Consider the following 18,332-nt stretch of genomic DNA (forward strand, 5'->3'; position numbering starts at 1 on the left):
GGGCTGTGGTAGGGTTGGGGGCTGAGGGCACTGCCATGGGTATACAGGGAGTACAGTAGAGGGCTGAGGGCACAACCGCTGTGTAGAGTGAGTGCAATGGGAGTTGAGGACACAGTCGTGGGTGTACAGGGTGTGCAATAGGGGGCTGAGGACACAGCTGCGGGAGTGCAGGGAGAACAGTAGGGGGCTGAGGGCACAGCTGGGGTGCACAGGGAGTACAGTAGGGTGCTGAGGGTACAGCCTTGGCTGTACAGGGAGTACAGTAGATGGCTGAGGACACAGCTGTGGGAGACAGGGAGCACCGTAAGAGGCTGAGGGCACAGTTGTGGGTGTGGGGGGTAGAGTCAGGGGCTGGGGGCACTGCCATGCGTATAGAGGGCTGACGGCACAGCTGGTGTGTAGAGTGAGTGCAATAGAGGGTTGAGGAAACAGCCGTGGGTGTACAGGGGTGTGCAACATGGGACAGAGGACAAAGCCGTGGGTATTCAGTGAGTACAGTAGGGGGCTGAGGACACAGTCATGTGCGTATGGGGAGAACAGTAGGGGGCTGAGGATACAGTTGTGGGTGTACGGGCGAATATCAGGGGGCAGAGAGCACAGCTCTGGCTGTATGGGGAGTACAGTTGGGGGCTGAGTGAACAGCCATGGGCTACAGTGGGTACAGTAGGGGTCTGAGGACACAGCCCTGGTGGCACAATGGGTACAGTAGAGAGCTCAGGACACTGCGTGGTTGTACAAAGGTTACAGTAGGGTGCTGAGGACGCAGGAGTGGGTATACAGGCAGTACAGTAGGGAGCTGAGGACACAGCTGTGGTTGTACAGGGAGTAGTGTAGGAGGCAGAGGACACAGCCAGGGTGTACAGGGGGTATAGCAGGGTTCAGAGGACACAGCCATGAGTGCACAGGGTGCACAGTCAGGGGCTGAAGACACAGCTGTGGGTATACAAGGAGTACAGTAGGGGGTTGAGGGTACAGCCGGGGTGTACAGGGAGTACAGTAGAGGGCTGAGGGTACAGCCGGGGTGTACAGGGAGTACAGTAGATGGCTAAGGTCACAGCTGTGGGTATACAGGGAGTACATTAGGGGGCTAAGAGCACAGCCGCGGTGTACAGGGAGTACAGTACGGGGTTGAGGACACAGCTGTGGTGGAAGGGGAGCAGAGTAGGGGCTGAGGACAGAGATGTAGGTGTACAAGGGCTACAGTAGGTGGTTGAGTAAACAGCCGTGTGTGTACAGAGGATACAGTAGGGGGCAGAGGACACAGCCGTGTGTGTATGGGGAGAACAGTAGGAGGCTGATGGCACATTTGTGGGTGTACGGGGAATACAAAAGTGGGCTGAGGGTACAGCTGTGGGTGTATGGGTAGTTTAGTAGGGTGCTGAGGACACAGCCGTGGGCATACAGGAACTGCAGTAGGGGCCTAAGGACACAGCCATGGGTATACGGGGAGTACAGTAGCGGGTTGATGGCACAGCGTTGTGTGTACGTGGAGTCTAGTAGAGCACTGAGGACACAGCCATGGGTGTACAAGGAGTGCAGTAGGAGGCTGAGGGCACAGCTGTGGGTATTCAGGGAGGTCAGTAGTGGTCAGAGGACACAGCCATGGGTGTATAGGAAGAACAGAAGGGGGCTGAGGACACATTTGTGGGTGTACAGGTAGTGCAGTAGGATGCTGAGGGCACAGCTGTGGGTGTACGGGGAGCACGGAAGGGCGAAGAGGACAGAGCTGTTGGTGTATGGGGAGTACATAGGGGGCTGAGGGCACTGCCTTGGGTGTACAGGGAATACAGTAGGGTGTTGAGGACACAGCGGAGGGTGCACAGTGAGTACAGTAGGTGGCTGAGCACACAGCCGTGTATATACATGGCACACAGTAGAGAGCTGAGGACACAGCTGTGGACGTGCAGGGAGTACAGTAGGGGGCCGAGGGCACAGCTGTGTGTGTACAGGGAGTACAGTAGGTGGCTGAGGACACAGCGGAGGGTGTACAGGGAGTACAGTAGGGGGCTGAAGACACAGCTGTCGGTGTACGGGGAGTACAGGAGGGTTTTGAGTGTACAGTCGGGCTGTACAGGGAGTACATAGGGCGCTTAGGAAACAGCCATGGGTATACGGGGGTACAATAGGGGGCTGAGGGCACGGCCAAGGTGTACAGTCAGTACAGTAGGTGGCTGAGGACACAGCCGTGGGTTTACAAAGGGTACAGTAGGGGGATAAAAGCACAGCCGTGGGTGTACGGAGGTACAGTAGGGGGCTGAGGCCACTACTGTGGCGTATATAGAGTACAGTAGGGGGGTGAGGGCAAAGCCGCCTGTACAGAGGGTACAGTATGGGGCTAAGGTTACAGCCGTGGTGTACAGGGATTACAGCAGTGGGCTGAGGGCACAGCTGTGGGTGTACAGGGAGTACAGTAGGGAGCTGAGGGCACAGCCATGGGTGCACAGGGAGTACAGTAGGGGGTTGACGGCACAGCCGAGGCGTAGGGGGAGTTTAAGCGGGTGCTGAGGACACAGCAGTGTGTACATAGGTAGAAGAGGAGGGGGCTGAGGGCACAGCTGCGGATGTACAGGGAGGGCAGTAGGGGGCAGAGGACACAGTCCTAGGTGTATGGGGAGAACAGTACGGGTTGAGGACACATTTGTGAATGTACAAGAAGTACAGTAGTGGGTGAGGGCACAGCTGTGGGTGTTCGGGGAGAACTGTAGGGGGCTGAGTAAACATCTGTGGGTATAAAGGTGGTACAGTAAGGGGCTGAGGGCACATCCATGGGTGTACAGGGGCTACACTAGGGGGTTGAGTAAACAGCCTTGGGTGTACAGAGGGTACAGTAGGGGCAGAGGACACAGCCGTGTGTGTATGGGGAGAACAGTAGGAGGCTGATGGCACATTTGTGGGTGTACGGGGAGTACAGAAGTGGGGTAAGGGCACAGCTGTGGGTGTACGGGTAGTTTAGTAGGGTGCTGAGGGCACAGTAGTGGGTATACAGGGAGTTCAATAGGGGATGAGGACACAGCAGTGCGTATACAGGGAGTACAGTAGGGGGTTGTGGACACAGCAGTGGCTATACAGGGAGTACAGTAGGGGACTAAGTATACAGCAGTGGGTGTACAGGGAGTAGAGTAGGAGGCTGAGGACACATCTGTGCCTATTCAGGGGGTACAGTAGGACATTGATGGCACAGCCATGCGTGTGCAGGGAGTGTGCTAGGGGGCTGAGGACAGAGTGGAGGAGAAACTGAGGACTGCAGATGCTGGAGATCAGAGCTGAAAATGTGTTGCTGGAAAAGGGCAGCAGGTCATGCAGCATCCAAGGAACAGGAAAATCGATGTTTCGGGCATCAGCATTCCTGAAGAAGAAACGTCGATTCTCCTGTTCCTTGGATGCTGCCTGGCCTGCTGCTCTTTTCCAGCAACACATTCTCAGGCTGTGGACACAGCAGTGGGTATACAGAGAGTACAGTAGTGGGCTAAGGGCACAGACATGGCTGAGGACGCAGCTGGGCTGCACGGGGAGTACAATAGTGGGCTGAGGGCATAGCTGTGGGTGTACCGGGAGCACGTGGGGGCTGAGGACACAGTTGTGGATTACAGTAGGGGATTACAGCTGTGGGGTGAGTGATCAGCTTTGGGAGGACACAGCCATGGGTGCACAGGGAGTACCGTAGGGGCCTGAGGGCACTGCCATGGGTATGCAGGGGATCCATTATGGGGCATAGGTCATAGCCGTGGGTTTACCGAGGGTACAGTAGGGGGCTGAGGGCACAGCCGTGTGTGTGCAGGGAGTGCAGTAGGGGGCTGAGGACGCAGACATCGGTGTGCAGGGAGTACAGCAGCGGGCTGAGGATGTAACTGGAGTACACAGGGTGTACAGTAGTGGGCTGAGGGCACAGCTGGGGTGCACAGGGGGTAAAGTAGGGGGCTGAGTGAACAGCCTTGGATGTACAGGGAGAACTGTAGGGGGCTGAGTGAACATCCTGTGGGTATATAGGCGGAACAGTAGGGGATTGAGGGCACAGCCATGAGTGTACAGGGGCTACAGTAGGGGGCTGAGGACACAGCCGTCGGTGTTCAGGGGTACAGTAGGGGGCTGAGGACACACCTGTGGATATTCAGGTAGGGCAGTAGGGCGCAGAGGATACAGCCGTGGCTATATGGGGAGACAGTAGGTGGCGGAGGACACAGCTGTGGGTGTACAGCGAGTACAGAAGTAGGCTGAGGGCACAGCGGTGGGTGTATGGGTAGTTTATTAGGGCGCTGATGACACAGCAGTGGGTATACAGGGAGTACAGTAGGGGGCTGAGGACACTTCAGTGGGTATAAATGGATACTGTAGGGGTCTGAGGACACAGCTGTGGGAGTACCGGGAGTAGTGTAGGAGGCTGAGGGCACTGCTGTGGGTGTACAGGGATTACAGTAGGGTTCTGAGGGCAAGGGGGTGTACAGGGAGTGGAGTACAGGGCTGAGGACACAGCCGTGGGTGCACAGGGAGTACAGTAGCGGGCTGATGGCAGAGTCAGGGTCTACAGGGAGTACAGTAGGGGGCTAAGGGCATGGTAGTGGCTATGCAGGTTGTACAGTAGCGGGTTGGCAGCACAGATAGTGTGTGTACAGTTAGTTTAGTAGGGTGCTGACGGCACAGCAGTGGGTATACAAGGAGTACAATAGGGGGTTGGGGACACAGGAGTAGGTATACAGGGAGAACAGTCGGGGGCTGAGGGCACAGCTGGGATGTACGCGGAGTACAGTAGAGAGCTGCAGACACAGCCGTTGGTGTACAGCGAGTATTTTAGGGTGCTGAAAACACAGCCAGGGGTTACAGGGGGTACCAAAGTGGGTTGAGGGCATAGCTCGGGTGTACAGGGAGTGCAGTAGGGAGCTGAGTGAACACCTTTGGCTGCAAAGGGTGTACAGTAGGGGGCTGAGGTCACAGCCGGGATGTACACGGAGTATAGTAGAGAGCTGTGGACACAGCCATTGGTGTACAGGGAGTACAGTAGGGTTCTGAAGACACAGCCGGGGGTTACAGTGGGTACCAAAGGGGGTTGAGGGCATAGCTCGGGTGTACAGGGAGTGCAGTAGAGAGCTGAAGGCACAGCTGGGGTGTACAGGGGATGCAGTAGAGGGCTGAGGACACAGCTGTGTGTGTATGGGTAGTACAGTAGGGGGCTGAGTGAACAGCCGTGGGTGTACAGGGAATACAGTAGGGGGCTAAGGACACAGATGTGGGTATTCAGGAAGGGCTGTCGGGGGCAGAGGACACAGACGTGGGTGTACGGGAAGAACAGTAGCGGGCTGAGGACACATTTGTTGATGTACAAGGAGTGCAGTAGGGGGCTGAGGGCATAGCTGTGGGTATTCAGGGAGAATAGTAGGCGGCAGAGGACACAGACGTGGGTGTAAATGGAGTACAGTAGTGAGCTGAGGACACAGCCGTGGGTGTACAGGGAGTACAATAGGTGGCTAAGACACTGCTGTTAGTGTACAGCGAGTACAGTAGTGGCCTGAGGACACATCCTCCAGGATTTTCCGTGTTGAGTGTTATTGTGGCGGAGATCCAGATGCCTATCTTCACTGATTGCGGTCTGTTGGTCAGAAACCTGGGGATCCAGTTGCAGAGGATGGAGCCATGATCAAGGTCACGGAGTTTTGAGATCAGTCTGGAGGGGACCGTGGTGTTGAATTTGAAGCCTTATTCAATGAGCAGGAGTCTGGTGTAAGTGTCCTTGTTGTCCAGGTTTTCCAGGGAAGAATGCAAGTCTCGGGATATGGCATCCATTGTGAACCCGTTACATCAGTAGGCAAATTATAGTGAATCAGGGCAGGCTGGGAGATTGGAGGTGAACAAGGTCATAACCAGGCTCTCGAAGCACTTCATGTTTATTGAGGTCAGAGCCACTGGGCGGTAGTCACTAAGGGCACGTTCCATAAGCTTTCTAACTGACAAGGATGATGTTGGCCTTCGTGAAGCAGTTTGGACTTCGGCTTGGAGAAGGGAGAAGCTGAAGATGTTTGTGAATACCGTTGCCAGTTGGTCCACACAGGATCTGTGTGAACAGACGGGAACAATGTCCAGGCCCGTTGTTTTCCTTGAGTTGACTCCCATGAAGTCTGATTATATCTGCAGCGGTGACAGATATATCTGAGTTTGTCGGGGCAGGTTTCATCCTGGCAGACACACAGTCATTCATTATAGACATGATTTGGAGATGCCGCTGTTGGACTGGGGTGTACAAAGTTAAAAATCACACAACACCAGATTTTAGTCCAACAGTTTTAATTGGAAGGACACTAGCTTTCGGAGCGACGCTCCTTCATCAAGTGACAGTCATTATAGACATCCCCTCCCCCACCTCCCTCCGCCATCATCAACACACAGTGACATTGGTTGGTGTGAGCACGACACAGTTCGTGTTGAGACAGAGTGACATCAATAGATGGGATTGTGCACCATCAAGTTCTGTGTCACCATAAGGGGGTAAATTCACAACAATTCAGGTGCAAAGTGTGCTCCTACTGTCAGTGTTGCAGGGAGTAAAGACTTTCCAAATATAATTCCAGTCAAACCAATGCTTTAAACAAAATGGATTCAAGCACCTTAAGTGTTGTGCCTTGTAGACGGTGGCAGTCCTTACGGAGTCAGGAAGTGCTATACACATGAACCACCTGAACAAAGGACCTGAGGGCAGTTTTTCTAAGTTTGCAGATGATACAATGATGATTTTGAGTACGTTGGAAGGCTGCAGAAAGGCTTGGACAGTTTAGGACTGTGGGAAAACAAGTGGCTGATGGAACACAATATGGGAACATGTGAGATTATGCACTTTCGTCGGGGGAATAGAGGCAGACATTATGTTCTAATATGATCCCGTGAAATCTGAAGCACAAAAGGATTTTGAAGCACTCGTCCTCTCTTGTGGTTAATGTGCAGGTTCTGTTGGCAGTTAGGAAAGCAAATACAATGTTAGCATTCTTTTCAAGAGAACAAAAATACAAGAGAGTACACACACTGCTGAGAATGTAATGGGCTATGGTCAGATGGCATCTGGAATATTGGCAGCTGTTTTGGGGAGTGATCTGCTGATGTTGGAGGTGATCAATCCTAGGAATGACGTCTTGTCATATGAGCAGCAGTTGAGGGATCTGTGTCCGTACTCAATGGAATTTCGAAGGATGGGGACAGCGGTGGCTGATTGAAACTGATCGATTACTGCAAAGATTGATACAGTAAGCATTTAGAAGATATTTTCACTCGTCACAGAGATTATGACAATATAGCAAAGTTTCGGAGTGAACAAATGGGCTGAAAGGTGTAACTCTACTGCTCTATCTCATGCCCTCATAGTCATAGGGTCTATTATTCAGTGCAGAATCAAAAAGCTCCGACCTGTTCTTGTAACCCTTGTATTTTTATGTTGTTTTGACATCACGTTCTGGTCAATGGTAACCCCTGTGGTATGGACGGTGGGAGGATTCAGTGTCGGTCAGGAGTCCATTTATATTTTGAATATAAGCTGCTGTCTGTGAGTCTCATTTGGCGGGAGTACATTGTATCTACAATGATTGTCATTTTCAGTCTGGTATTTTCGAAGGATCGATCCTGTGGCGCCAGTGCTGAATTTAACAAAACAGATGCAATTTATCACAGTACTCAGCAACAGTGAGCCATATAATACTGAGTACCCTTCTAATAATAGAAAGGTCTAAAATGTTCAGTATCAGAAACATTCGTATTCAAATCAGACAACCCATCCCATCGAAATGCTCAACTTGGAACTATTTTTTAAGGATCTTATTTGGATGTAGGCATCACAGGATGGCCTCCCATTTCTTGTCCGTTCCTAGTTGCCCTTTTGAGATGGTGGTGCTGAACTTCCTTCTTGAACCACTGCAGTCAACCTGCTGTTCGTGGAACCATAATGCTATTAGGGAGGGAATTCGAGGATTTTGACCCAACAACAGTGAAGGAAGGGCGATACATTTCCAAATCAGGATGGTGACTGGTTTAGAGAGGAATTTGAAGATAATGGTGTTCCCAAAAATCTGCTGCCCTTGTAATTCACGATGGAAGTACTCGTGGGATTGTAAGGTGCTGTCTGAAGATGTTTGGGGAATTTCTGCAGTGCGTCTTGTCGATTGTACACACTGCTACTACTGAGCGCTGATGGTGGAGGGAGTGAATGCTTGTGGATGTGGGGCCAATCAAATGGCCTGCTTTGTCTGGGATGGCGACAAGCTTCTTTAGGCACTCATTCAGGCAACTTGGGAATATTCCATCGTATTACTGACTTGTGCCTTGTAGATATTGGACAGGCTTTGGATTTTCAGGAGGTGAGTTAATCGCACAGTATTCCTAGCCTCTGATCTGCTCTTATATTTATGTAGTAAGTCCAGTTGAGTTTCTGGTCAATGATAACTCCCAGGATATTGACAGTGGAGGAACTTAGTGATGGCAATGCTGCTGAATACCAAGTAGTTACATTGTTTCCTATTGGTAATGGTTATTGTCTGGCATTGTGGCGCGAATGTTATTTGCCACTTGTCGGCCCAAGCCTGGATATTGTCCAGATCTTGTTGCATTTGGGCATGAACTGCTTCAGTATCTGAGAATTTGAGAATAGTGCTGAACATTGTGCAGTCATCGTCGAATATCCCCAATTCCGACCTTATGATGGAGGGAAGGTCATTGATGAAGCAGCTGAAGCTATTTGGACTGAGGACATTATCCTGATGGACTATGGCAGAAATGTTCTGTAGCTGAGATGTCTGACCTCCACAAATCATGACCATCTTCCTGTCTGTTAGGTATGACTCCAGTGATGCAGTGCTTGCCCGCAATACCCTTTTTCCTTGGGCTCCTTGATGCCACATTTGAAAGTATGCAGCCTTGATGTCAAGGGCTGGAATTCAGTTCCTTTTTTCCATGTTTGAACCAAGGCTGTGATGAGGTCAGGAGCTGAGTGACCCTGACAGAACCCAAACTGGGCGTCACTGAGCAAGTTATTGCGGAGCAGGTGCTGCTTGATAGCACTGTTGGTGACCCCTTCCATCATTTTACTGATGATGGAGAGCAGACTGATGATGCTGTACTTGGCCACGTTGAATTTGTTCTGCTTGTTATGTACAGAACATACTTAAGCAGCTTATACCCATTGTCGGTTTGTCACCGTACTGGAACAGCTTGGCTAGGGGAGTGGGAAGTTCTGGAGTACAAGTCTTCAGACTATTGTCAGCATGATATCTGTGCTCATAGCCTTTGCAGTATCCAGTGCCTTCAATCGTTTCTAGATATCAGTGAATCGAATTTGCTGAAGACTGCTTTCTGTAATGTTGGGGACAACGGGAGAAGGCTGAAATGGAGCATACACTCGAAACTTCTGACTGAAGATTGCTGCGAAAGCATCAGCCTTATCTTTTGCACTGTTGTTCTGGGCTCTTCCATCATTACCAATAGGGATATTTCTGGATACTCCTATTCCGGTGAGTTATTTAATTGTACACCACCAACCATGATCCGACTGGAAGGACTGCAGAGCTTAGATCTGATAGGTTGGTTATGGGATCGTTTGGCTCTCTCTGTACCTTGCTCTTTTTGCTGTCTGGAACGCAAGTAGTTCTGATTGGAATATATATATATATATATATATATATATATATATATATATATACACACACGCATACATATACCTGGTTCAGTTCATGGCGTGCCCTCCTGCACTCTCCATTGAAACAGAGTTGATTCTCTGGCTTGACAGTTATGGTTGAGTAGGTGATATGCTGGGCCATGGCGTTACAGATTGTGCTGGAGTACAGTTCTGCTGCTGTTGATTGTCCACAGTGTCATAAGGATGCTCAGTCTTGAGTTGCTAGATCTGTTTGAAGTCTGTGCCATTTCTTGCCACACAACACAGTAGAGTTTATTCTCAAGGAGAAGTTGCTGCTTTCAATCCAGAAGCATGTTTATGTTCCGCTAAACCCCTGGCATTACTTCCATATCAATGCAGACTGAATGATTACACATAATCAATCTGCCATCTTCGACATTCCTTCCTTCAGTCACCAGAATGCTCCAGAATGCATAAATGTTCAAAGTTAATTTGAATTGTAGTAAAACAGTATTGAATTGAAAAGAGTTAACAGGAACTATTTGTTCAGCGATTGTGCTTATGTCAATCTCCATGGATCCTATGCGTCCCTAGAGAGTTTCTCTCTTCTATCAATAAGGGAATGCTTTCAGTGTTTTGTTCCATAGTATGAGCGGAAGCATGACCACCAGCAGTAATAGGGATCCACAGCTTCAGAGAGAGCGTGAGGAGAGATTAGAAACTGGGAACATTAGACTGGAAGTTTCCAACAATGGCTAATAATCTGAGAACATTAGACTGGAATATTCCAACAGTGGATAGAGGTTTATCCGATGGTCTTTACTGGCTTTCCCAGCCTTGGATACCATTCGCATAGCGGATTGAAGCTGTCCTGATAGTTATTCAAGCTATTACCCTATTCTTGCTATAGTTGATGTTCCTGGTAAGTACTCTGTCTGTCTAGTGAAACGGTCTGAACTTAATTGATGCTCATGCTGTGTAAATTTTGGAAAGGTGCAAGTCAACGTTTTCAATTCTATTCGAAGATTCTATTCCTTCGAAATTATAACGAGCAAATTATTATTTACAAGTTACTCAACAATAAGTGAGAATGAAACACATTGTTCTCATCCTCCTTGATTCATTTCTCCTGCAAAGTTTACATCTCCATATCTTCCCCACATTCCAATCATGTCCAGTACCACCATTAAGACGTCCCAGTCTTCTCCTCAGCCTCAGTGCAACTCCTGAATAAACCATTGTTTGTGCCTTTGTTAATTCCGGATACATCTGTTTCAAGTGCCTTTTATCCACATGTCCATTGCAAAATAATTGCACTTGAGATGTTTGACTTATTCTCTGCACATAATCTGAAAGATGGGAAGACAGTGTATGGTGGTGACGTCATTGGCTCGTCATCTAGAGTCACAGAATAATAATCTGTTGATATCGGCTTGCCTGATGCCCATTAGAGAAGGCAATGAGTCGTCCTTCCCCGTTTATGTCTCTGTGTAATTGTAAACGCATGGCAGTTTGTTTTACTATATAGTGTCCTGTAGAACAGCTGAATCATGCACTAAGTTCAAGGTCAGTATAACATGCTGGCCTGACCAGGGCTGCACACATCCCGTGAGGAAAGGACACATCCCAAAAGGAAAGATAACTCCCCTCATCTGCCTGTATCCATATTCCTGCAGTTGATTTCCATTTAGGTCTTTGACCATTCAATGATTTAGATGGATTCTTTGTGATTGAGTCACTCCCAAGAGTGATGCCCATCTCGATAGGCACCTCTGGTGCTGGCTTTATTGATGCTGACCTACAGATGGAAGGACGTTTTAAATTCCACATCAGTGGCAGTGCATTGTAAATGAATGATTTCCTATGTCACAAAAAAGAAATTGAGCCAGCTAAGTGATGGAAAGGAATTATTGTGATCAAACCTAAGAGGGTTATTGAGAGAGTATTTATGGTATTGTGGACTGATTGTCTCTCCTTTATAAGGAGTGACCTCCTTACCAGAGAGAGCGTTCAATGGAATTCCACCAGATTAATCCCTGGGATGACGGCATATGAAGAGTGAGTGAATGTCGATCTGTCACGCTGTGAGAGAATACGAGATGATTGCATTGAACCCTGAGTGGGATGGACAATAACTCCTTATATTCTAAACAGTCAACGAGAATTTGATAAATTCCATGACTGCTGTTTCGCTCAGGATGCATGATTCTGGATAGTTTAAGTGCTTGATAGGACGTTATGCACACCCACACCAACCCCTACTCCCCACAGCGATTGAGAGAGAGGCAGAGGTACAAGTTTGAATAAACTCACCCCACATTAATACAGTGCAAACAGTTGGTGTGTGATCCTGCACTGACTGACAGCAGACACAATACCTTCATTCTAAACAATTGACTATTCCCTCCAAATTCTGAACTTCTTGAGAAACATGAATCCATCTTCTCAGAGATGCAAGTTGCTTGCTTAAGGTTTAGACCATAAGACAATAAGGCATAGGAGCAGAAATTAGGCCAGTTGACCCAACGAGTCTGCTCCGTCATTCATTCATCGCCGATAGGTTTCTCAAACCCATTCTCCGACCTTCTCCTTTAACCCTTGATCACCTGGATAATCAAAAATCTATCTATCTCCGTCTCAAATACACTCAATGACCTGCCCCACAGCCTTCTGTGGTAATAAATATTAAAGATTAACTATTCTCTGGTAAAAGACATTTCTCCTTATCACTGTTCTAAAAGTGTTCCTTTTAATTAAGGCTGTATCCGCAGGTTCCAGTCCAATGGAAACATCTTATCAACATCCACTCTGTCCAAGTCATTTGGTATTCTATATGTTTCAATTACATTCCCTCTCATCCTTCTAAACTTTATGGACTATAGACGTGGAGTCCTCAAACATTCCTCAAACAATAAGCTTTACATTCCTATGACCAGTCTCGTGAAAATCTTCTGAACACGTTCCAGGGCCAGTACATTCTTCCTGAGATGTGGGGCTCAAAAGTGTTTATAATACTCCAAATGTGGTCTGACCAGAGCCGTATACAGCCTGTTCTTATATTCATTTCCTCTCGTAGTAAATGCCACCAATAATAAATGCAATTGCACTCCTAACTACTGCCTCAAACTGCAAGCTTAATTTGAGAGAACCTTGCACGAGAACTCCACGTTCCTTTGCACTTCAGATTTCAGAATTTTCTCACCATTTAGAAAATAGAGCATGCTTCTATTCTTCGTGCCAAAGTTCATGACCTCACACTTTCCCACGTTAGAATGCATCTGCAAATCTCTTGACGTGTCCAAATCCTTCTTCAGCCTCTCCGCCTCCTCAATACGACCTGTCCATCTGCCTATCTTTGCACCGTATGCAAACTTAGACAGAGTGCCCTCAATTCCCTCATCTAGATTGTTAACATAACAAGTCAAATGTTACGATATTAACACTGACCCTTCTGGAACGCCACTTGTCACCGGCTGCCATCCTGAGAAAGCCATTTTATCCCCACTCTCTGCTTTCTGCCAGACAGACAAGTTGTATTCATGCCACTACCTTTCCTCGAACACAATGGACCCGTATCATACTCAGTAATCTCCTGTGTGACACCTTGTCAAAGGCCTTCTTGAAGTCCAGGTGAATAACATCTATTGGCTGTGCTTGGTCAAGCCTGCTCATCTCCTCTTCAAAGAATTCCAACAGATCTGACAGGCATAACCTTCCCTTGATGAAACCAGGCTGACTTTGTCCGATTTTACGAAACACTTCCAAGTATTCAGATATCTCATCTTTCACATTGGATTCCAGGATCTTAACCACGAACGAGTTTAAGCTCTTCATTGTGGATTTTTTTTTTGCCTTTTCCCTTACTTCCTTGGTAAAATGAGGTGTCACGTCAGTGGGTTTGCAGTGTTCTGAGATTGTTCCCTTCTCTAGTGATTCTTGAAAGGTCACCACTATCGCACCCATTACCTCTTTAGCTGTCTCCCGTACATCACTGGGATGTAGTCCATCTGGTCCAGGTTATGTAACCACCTGCAGGCCATTCACTATTTTCTAGCACTCTCTCCATCATGATGGCCATCATACACAGATATGGCCCCTCACTCTCTTGAATGCTAAAGTATTACTCGTATCTTCAAATGTGAAGTAATTTTTCAGTTCCTCAACCTTTTTCTTGGTCCACACTACTATCTCTCCAGTATCATTTTCCAGAAGTCCAATGCCCACTTTTGCCTCTCTTTTGTATTTTATATATCGAAAGAAACTCTCACAGACTTCGTTTATATTACTGGCTGGCTTATCCCCATATTTAATAATCGCCCTCCTTATTTTATTTTGTTTGCCCTGTTTTGTCTTTATAAGTTTCCCAGTCCTCTGGTTTCCCACGGCATTTTGCCTCATTATATCCTTTCTCTATTGCTTTTGTTAGACGTGAATTCCCTCGTCAGCCATGGTTGCCTCATCCTCCCTGTGCCATGCCTCTTTTTACTTGCAATAAATCTCTGCTGTATCCTGAATTACTCCAAAAATCTCCTGCCATTGCTTTTGCACTGTCTTTCCTGCTGGACCGGTCTACCAGTCAATTCTACCCAGCTCCTCTGTCATGTCTCTGTAATTGCCTTTATTTAGAATAATATCGTTACCTCTGATTCTAACTTCTCCATCTGAAATTGCAGAGTAAGTTCAATCATATTATGATCACTGACTGCTAAGATTTCCTTCACCGTAAGCTTCCTCATCTAGTCTGCCTGCACACGCTGCTCCAAACATTCCACAATTTCCTTTTCCTGCAAATCACTATCAACCTGAATTCCCAGCGAATCTGCATAGTGAAATCTCACATGATCACTGTAACTTTGGCTTTCCTACAGATCCTTCTAGCTCCTGGTATATCTTGCACCCCAGCTTCTGACAACTGTTTGGAGGCCTGTACATAACTCCAACATTATTTATTTTCACCTTTTTGATTCCTCAATTCTACCGACACAGATTCTACACATTCTGACCTTATTTCATTTCTTATTATTTATTCATTCCATTTCTTACTATTGGGCCAACATTATCCCTCTGCCCACCTGCCAATCTTTTCGAAAGTATGAATAACCTTGAATATTCAGCTCCCAATCCTGATCCTCTTGCAGGGATGTCTCTGTGATGCCCACCATGTCGTACCTGCCAATTTGTGTATGAGTCACAGTCTCATTTACCTTACTTCTTACACTGCCTGCATTCCGAGATAACAGTACAGTGCTGTATTAACCGTCCCTCTTCTCATTGTCATTTGTTTGTCCAAACATTTGTTTGTCATTTGTTTGGTACCTACACGGACTCTGACCACTGAATCATCCCCCTCCCACTCTAAATTCTTCTGCAGCCCGGATGACAGATCCCAAACCCAAGCACCAGGTAGGCAACATAACTTTCAGGACCCTCAGTTTCGGTTCCAGAGAACAGTATCTATGCCTCTATCTTTACTATCCCCAATTATCCATCATTGGGCAGCACGGTGACACAGAAATGCTGCCTCACAGTGCTTGGGACTCGGGTTCAATTCCAATCTTTGGACCCTGTCTGTGTGGAGTTTGCATATTCTTCCCATGTCTGCACTGGGAGCATTAACTCTTTTCTCTATCCGCAGTATGTCTCTGTGTTTGCTTCGGATTTCTACCATCGACAGTATTTTTGCTTTTGTTCGATGGACAAATGCAACAAATGTGACAGGTTTTTGTAAAAGCAGCCGTGGTACTCGGGCTCCCCTGGGTGTTTAGGAATCTTGCCCGGACACTTGTGCAGTATCGTGTCCCTGGATACCCATTCCATCTCTCTCAGTCACTCAGGCAATTCGTCATTGCATGCAGCCTTTTCTTGAGCCAACCCTGGGACTCCTCACACCCCATTGCCTGGCGCTAGATACTCGCAATGCACGACTGTGCACACAACGACACTGGGCACTTTCTGACCCGCTCGATAAATACCCTATCATTGAAAGGAACAGAATAACAAAAGTCGAATTGACCAGCAAAGCCGAGTAAACAGCATCCACCTGCTCTGAAATTTCGTAGTTTTCTGTTTATCCTCATCCATCTCCAAAAAAGGTGGTCCATATATATACCTTGTCAAACAGGTTTGGTGGAGGTGATAGATATCAGATCCTGTGCTCATTGGACTGATTCAGTGGGCTCCACTTTCCTGGTTAATGAGGTCACACTCAAGTTTCTATCATCAAATCTATTCATTTTAAAGCAAAGATCTTGCCAGAGTTGTGCATTTTGAACACTGAAAAGACGAGAATATGTCACGTGCCAGTGAGGTGAGGAATGGGAAGGTATGACAGTTAAATACACGGCCAAACAACTGGCAGGGGAGGCAGCAATCTCCGATATGTGGATCATTGGGATTCCCAATTTGGTAGGATATACACAAGAACGACGGGATGGACCTGAACTGGCAGCAATCTCCGAAATGTGGATCATTGGGATTCCCGGGTCGGGAAGATATACATAAGAATGATCGAGATGGACCTGAACTGGCAGCAATCTCCAGGCAGGCATTTTTGCTGTTGTCACTCAGGAGGGTTTAAACTAGTGTGGTACTGGGGAGTGGGAACCAGAGCAGTATGTCCACAATGTAATATGTGAGGAGGAACTGCAGACTAAAACCAGTGCAGCTAAGACCAACAACAAAGACGCAGAGGGTACTAAACACAATGGGACTGGCAGTCTGAAGTGTGATTAGTTTGATGTGAGGAATCTGGCAGATAAGAACTTGGAGCTTGGGTGAGTACATATAGCTACAATGTAAATATTACACAGATTTTGTGAGAGAGGGACAAGAGATCAGTCAATCCAGTGGGGTCCAGAAATAGTGGCCGAGTATGCAGTGAGTGGCTGGCGACAGTTGTTTAAAGTAAAGTAATTAGCCAGCACATTATTAGATTCGGATAACGTGTGATGTGATGCAATGTACAGATTGAAGGGACAAAGGAGGAAACTGAAATTGTCTGTTTACAATATTTTCTGCTTTACTGACAGTCTTTTATAATCGCCTGTCATCGGAAGATAGAAGCAAAGAATTTACATCAGGGAAATTCAAACCAAATGTCAGGTCATGATCTGACGCCTTGCGCTGAAGTGTGTTTAATTCAATGCAAGGATTATTATGGGTAAACAGATGTATTTAGAGCCTGAATCCGTACATGGGACTACGATGTTGCAAACATTATAGGGACTTGGTTGAGAAAGGGACAGGACTGGCTGCTCAACTTTCCAGGGTATTGTTGTTTTAGTTGAGATAGAGGGGAAGCTAAAAGAGGGAGAGGAGTTGCATCTGCACTTCGAGAGAGCCCTCTGGAGGACTCATCTACTGAGGCAACATGAGTAGAGCTCAGAAATAACAGGAATGCAAGCACTGTGTTAGGATTATAAAGTAGTCCCTCCAACAGCCACGGAGAGATTGAGGAACAAATATGTCGGCCGATTATGGAAACGTGCATTAAAAACAGAGTTGCCATAGTGAGTGACTTTACATTCCCAATATTGAATGGGAGTCCCTTAGAGCAAGAGGCTTAGATCGGGCAGAATTTGTTAAGTGCATGCAATGGAGTTACTTGCAGCGGTATGTGGATAGTCTAACTACAGTAGGGACCATATTGGACCTCTTATTAGATATTGAGCCTGTCCAGGTGACTGACCTTACAGTGGGGCAGCGTTTTTGAAACGGTGATCACAACTCATTCAGCATTAAGATAGCTCCCAACATGGAATAATCAAGACCTTGTGGAAGTTACTAAGTTGGTGGAAGGCAAATTACATCAGCATCCTACTGAAGTGGGGGAGTATTAATTGGGAGGAGCAGGCAAATCCACATTTTGCATGAAGGAACTGTTTAATAAATCCTGATTGCAAGATCATCTAGTGAATATCCTCCCAACTGCTCGAATTTAAATCTATTTTGTTTGAACAGATATTTCGAGGGCACTTCATGTCAGAAAACAGGAAGATATAATGGATGATTGCGCACTGTGTCCTTCGCAGGAACAGCTTGTCTCTCCAGGCACATAACGTCTTTAATTGTAACAATTAATACAGCACAGAGTGAGGCCATTCAGCCTATCGTACATCCAGAAACTCTCCAACTGCACTATCTGAAAGGAGAGAGTGCCTGGAGATAGACTGAGAGACAGAGTGAGAGAACGAAACAGAAAGAAAGAACTTGATGAGAAATAAACAGTGTCGATAGAAAGCGGAGCGATAGACCGAGTGAGAGGAAAGGGTGTTAGACGAGAGTGAAGTTGGATAGATCAGGAGACAGCATGAGGAAAATAGAAGATGAAAATTTTGTTCACATATTCCCCTGGACTGAATGCCTTTGTCGGTGCCATGCGCTGTGAGCACTGTGCTGACACTGGCAGTCATCCCAGATCATTTATCTCCAATAATAACACAGAGCTAGGTTGTTGACAGGTAAACAGAATTAAGTAGAGCAATAGATTGGTTCCAGGGAGAAGGACGCTTAATTGAAATAGACTGTACCAACAGGAACAGGAATTGATGAACCCTGTTTGAGAGATTGTGCCAGAGAATCTCAGTGAGGTGGATCACTGACAGAGGGAAATCAGGATCTCAGCTGTGGGTCAAATAATGATTGATAAAGTTTGCACACCACTTCCATGGATTTATAATTCACATTTCAATTTATATAGCTCCATGTCTGAAGTAGTTTAACAATCTTATCA

The sequence above is a fragment of the Chiloscyllium punctatum genome, chromosome 21 (assembly GCF_047496795.1).
Source record: "Chiloscyllium punctatum isolate Juve2018m chromosome 21, sChiPun1.3, whole genome shotgun sequence".
Taxonomy (NCBI): domain Eukaryota; kingdom Metazoa; phylum Chordata; class Chondrichthyes; order Orectolobiformes; family Hemiscylliidae; genus Chiloscyllium; species Chiloscyllium punctatum.